Here is a 5,000-nt window from a genome sequence, read left to right on the forward strand (position 1 = left end):
TTCGGACTTTGAAAATTTTTCGATCCAACGAGTGATGCGCGACTCTTTCGGACTTTGAAAATTTTTCGATCCAACGAGTGATGCGCGACTCTTTCGGACTTTGAAAATTTTTCGATCCAACGAGTGATGCGCGACTCTTTCGGACTTTGAAAATTTTTCGATCCAACGAGTGATGCGCGACTCTTTCGGACTTTGAAAATTTTTCGATCCAACGAGTGATGCGCGACTCTTTCGGACTTTGAAAATTTTTCGATCCAACGAGTGATGCGCGACTCTTTCGGACTTTGAAAATTTTTCGATCCAACGAGTGATGCGCGACTCTTTCGGACTTTGAAAATTTTTCGATCCAACGAGTGATGCGCGACTCTTTCGGACTTTGAAAATTTTTCGATCCAACGAGTGATGCGCGACTCTTTCGGACTTTGAAAATTTTTCGATCCAACGAGTGATGCGCGACTCTTTCGGACTTTGAAAATTTTTCGATCCAACGAGTGATGCGCGACTCTTTCGGACTTTGAAAATTTTTCGATCCAACGAGTGATGCGCGACTCTTTCGGACTTTGAAAATTTTTCGATCCAACGAGTGATGCGCGACTCTTTCGGACTTTGAAAATTTTTCGATCCAACGAGTGATGCGCGACTCTTTCGGACTTTGAAAATTTTTCGATCCAACGAGTGATGCGCGACTCTTTCGGACTTTGAAAATTTTTCGATCCAACGAGTGATGCGCGACTCTTTCGGACTTTGAAAATTTTTCGATCCAACGAGTGATGCGCGACTCTTTCGGACTTTGAAAATTTTTCGATCCAACGAGTGATGCGCGACTCTTTCGGACTTTGAAAATTTTTCGATCCAACGAGTGATGCGCGACTCTTTCGGACTTTGAAAATTTTTCGATCCAACGAGTGATGCGCGACTCTTTCGGACTTTGAAAATTTTTCGATCCAACGAGTGATGCGCGACTCTTTCGGACTTTGAAAATTTTTCGATCCAACGAGTGATGCGCGACTCTTTCGGACTTTGAAAATTTTTCGATCCAACGAGTGATGCGCGACTCTTTCGGACTTTGAAAATTTTTCGATCCAACGAGTGATGCGCGACTCTTTCGGACTTTGAAAATTTTTCGATCCAACGAGTGATGCGCGACTCTTTCGGACTTTGAAAATTTTTCGATCCAACGAGTGATGCGCGACTCTTTCGGACTTTGAAAATTTTTCGATCCAACGAGTGATGCGCGACTCTTTCGGACTTTGAAAATTTTTCGATCCAACGAGTGATGCGCGACTCTTTCGGACTTTGAAAATTTTTCGATCCAACGAGTGATGCGCGACTCTTTCGGACTTTGAAAATTTTTCGATCCAACGAGTGATGCGCGACTCTTTCGGACTTTGAAAATTTTTCGATCCAACGAGTGATGCGCGACTCTTTCGGACTTTGAAAATTTTTCGATCCAACGAGTGATGCGCGACTCTTTCGGACTTTGAAAATTTTTCGATCCAACGAGTGATGCGCGACTCTTTCGGACTTTGAAAATTTTTCGATCCAACGAGTGATGCGCGACTCTTTCGGACTTTGAAAATTTTTCGATCCAACGAGTGATGCGCGACTCTTTCGGACTTTGAAAATTTTTCGATCCAACGAGTGATGCGCGACTCTTTCGGACTTTGAAAATTTTTCGATCCAACGAGTGATGCGCGACTCTTTCGGACTTTGAAAATTTTTCGATCCAACGAGTGATGCGCGACTCTTTCGGACTTTGAAAATTTTTCGATCCAACGAGTGATGCGCGACTCTTTCGGACTTTGAAAATTTTTCGATCCAACGAGTGATGCGCGACTCTTTCGGACTTTGAAAATTTTTCGATCCAACGAGTGATGCGCGACTCTTTCGGACTTTGAAAATTTTTCGATCCAACGAGTGATGCGCGACTCTTTCGGACTTTGAAAATTTTTCGATCCAACGAGTGATGCGCGACTCTTTCGGACTTTGAAAATTTTTCGATCCAACGAGTGATGCGCGACTCTTTCGGACTTTGAAAATTTTTCGATCCAACGAGTGATGCGCGACTCTTTCGGACTTTGAAAATTTTTCGATCCAACGAGTGATGCGCGACTCTTTCGGACTTTGAAAATTTTTCGATCCAACGAGTGATGCGCGACTCTTTCGGACTTTGAAAATTTTTCGATCCAACGAGTGATGCGCGACTCTTTCGGACTTTGAAAATTTTTCGATCCAACGAGTGATGCGCGACTCTTTCGGACTTTGAAAATTTTTCGATCCAACGAGTGATGCGCGACTCTTTCGGACTTTGAAAATTTTTCGATCCAACGAGTGATGCGCGACTCTTTCGGACTTTGAAAATTTTTCGATCCAACGAGTGATGCGCGACTCTTTCGGACTTTGAAAATTTTTCGATCCAACGAGTGATGCGCGACTCTTTCGGACTTTGAAAATTTTTCGATCCAACGAGTGATGCGCGACTCTTTCGGACTTTGAAAATTTTTCGATCCAACGAGTGATGCGCGACTCTTTCGGACTTTGAAAATTTTTCGATCCAACGAGTGATGCGCGACTCTTTCGGACTTTGAAAATTTTTCGATCCAACGAGTGATGCGCGACTCTTTCGGACTTTGAAAATTTTTCGATCCAACGAGTGATGCGCGACTCTTTCGGACTTTGAAAATTTTTCGATCCAACGAGTGATGCGCGACTCTTTCGGACTTTGAAAATTTTTCGATCCAACGAGTGATGCGCGACTCTTTCGGACTTTGAAAATTTTTCGATCCAACGAGTGATGCGCGACTCTTTCGGACTTTGAAAATTTTTCGATCCAACGAGTGATGCGCGACTCTTTCGGACTTTGAAAATTTTTCGATCCAACGAGTGATGCGCGACTCTTTCGGACTTTGAAAATTTTTCGATCCAACGAGTGATGCGCGACTCTTTCGGACTTTGAAAATTTTTCGATCCAACGAGTGATGCGCGACTCTTTCGGACTTTGAAAATTTTTCGATCCAACGAGTGATGCGCGACTCTTTCGGACTTTGAAAATTTTTCGATCCAACGAGTGATGCGCGACTCTTTCGGACTTTGAAAATTTTTCGATCCAACGAGTGATGCGCGACTCTTTCGGACTTTGAAAATTTTTCGATCCAACGAGTGATGCGCGACTCTTTCGGACTTTGAAAATTTTTCGATCCAACGAGTGATGCGCGACTCTTTCGGACTTTGAAAATTTTTCGATCCAACGAGTGATGCGCGACTCTTTCGGACTTTGAAAATTTTTCGATCCAACGAGTGATGCGCGACTCTTTCGGACTTTGAAAATTTTTCGATCCAACGAGTGATGCGCGACTCTTTCGGACTTTGAAAATTTTTCGATCCAACGAGTGATGCGCGACTCTTTCGGACTTTGAAAATTTTTCGATCCAACGAGTGATGCGCGACTCTTTCGGACTTTGAAAATTTTTCGATCCAACGAGTGATGCGCGACTCTTTCGGACTTTGAAAATTTTTCGATCCAACGAGTGATGCGCGACTCTTTCGGACTTTGAAAATTTTTCGATCCAACGAGTGATGCGCGACTCTTTCGGACTTTGAAAATTTTTCGATCCAACGAGTGATGCGCGACTCTTTCGGACTTTGAAAATTTTTCGATCCAACGAGTGATGCGCGACTCTTTCGGACTTTGAAAATTTTTCGATCCAACGAGTGATGCGCGACTCTTTCGGACTTTGAAAATTTTTCGATCCAACGAGTGATGCGCGACTCTTTCGGACTTTGAAAATTTTTCGATCCAACGAGTGATGCGCGACTCTTTCGGACTTTGAAAATTTTTCGATCCAACGAGTGATGCGCGACTCTTTCGGACTTTGAAAATTTTTCGATCCAACGAGTGATGCGCGACTCTTTCGGACTTTGAAAATTTTTCGATCCAACGAGTGATGCGCGACTCTTTCGGACTTTGAAAATTTTTCGATCCAACGAGTGATGCGCGACTCTTTCGGACTTTGAAAATTTTTCGATCCAACGAGTGATGCGCGACTCTTTCGGACTTTGAAAATTTTTCGATCCAACGAGTGATGCGCGACTCTTTCGGACTTTGAAAATTTTTCGATCCAACGAGTGATGCGCGACTCTTTCGGACTTTGAAAATTTTTCGATCCAACGAGTGATGCGCGACTCTTTCGGACTTTGAAAATTTTTCGATCCAACGAGTGATGCGCGACTCTTTCGGACTTTGAAAATTTTTCGATCCAACGAGTGATGCGCGACTCTTTCGGACTTTGAAAATTTTTCGATCCAACGAGTGATGCGCGACTCTTTCGGACTTTGAAAATTTTTCGATCCAACGAGTGATGCGCGACTCTTTCGGACTTTGAAAATTTTTCGATCCAACGAGTGATGCGCGACTCTTTCGGACTTTGAAAATTTTTCGATCCAACGAGTGATGCGCGACTCTTTCGGACTTTGAAAATTTTTCGATCCAACGAGTGATGCGCGACTCTTTCGGACTTTGAAAATTTTTCGATCCAACGAGTGATGCGCGACTCTTTCGGACTTTGAAAATTTTTCGATCCAACGAGTGATGCGCGACTCTTTCGGACTTTGAAAATTTTTCGATCCAACGAGTGATGCGCGACTCTTTCGGACTTTGAAAATTTTTCGATCCAACGAGTGATGCGCGACTCTTTCGGACTTTGAAAATTTTTCGATCCAACGAGTGATGCGCGACTCTTTCGGACTTTGAAAATTTTTCGATCCAACGAGTGATGCGCGACTCTTTCGGACTTTGAAAATTTTTCGATCCAACGAGTGATGCGCGACTCTTTCGGACTTTGAAAATTTTTCGATCCAACGAGTGATGCGCGACTCTTTCGGACTTTGAAAATTTTTCGATCCAACGAGTGATGCGCGACTCTTTCGGACTTTGAAAATTTTTCGATCCAACGAGTGATGCGCGACTCTTTCGGACTTTGAAAATTTTTCGATCCAACGAG

The sequence above is a fragment of the Athalia rosae genome, chromosome 6 (assembly GCF_917208135.1).
Source record: "Athalia rosae chromosome 6, iyAthRosa1.1, whole genome shotgun sequence".
Taxonomy (NCBI): Eukaryota; Metazoa; Arthropoda; class Insecta; order Hymenoptera; family Athaliidae; genus Athalia; species Athalia rosae.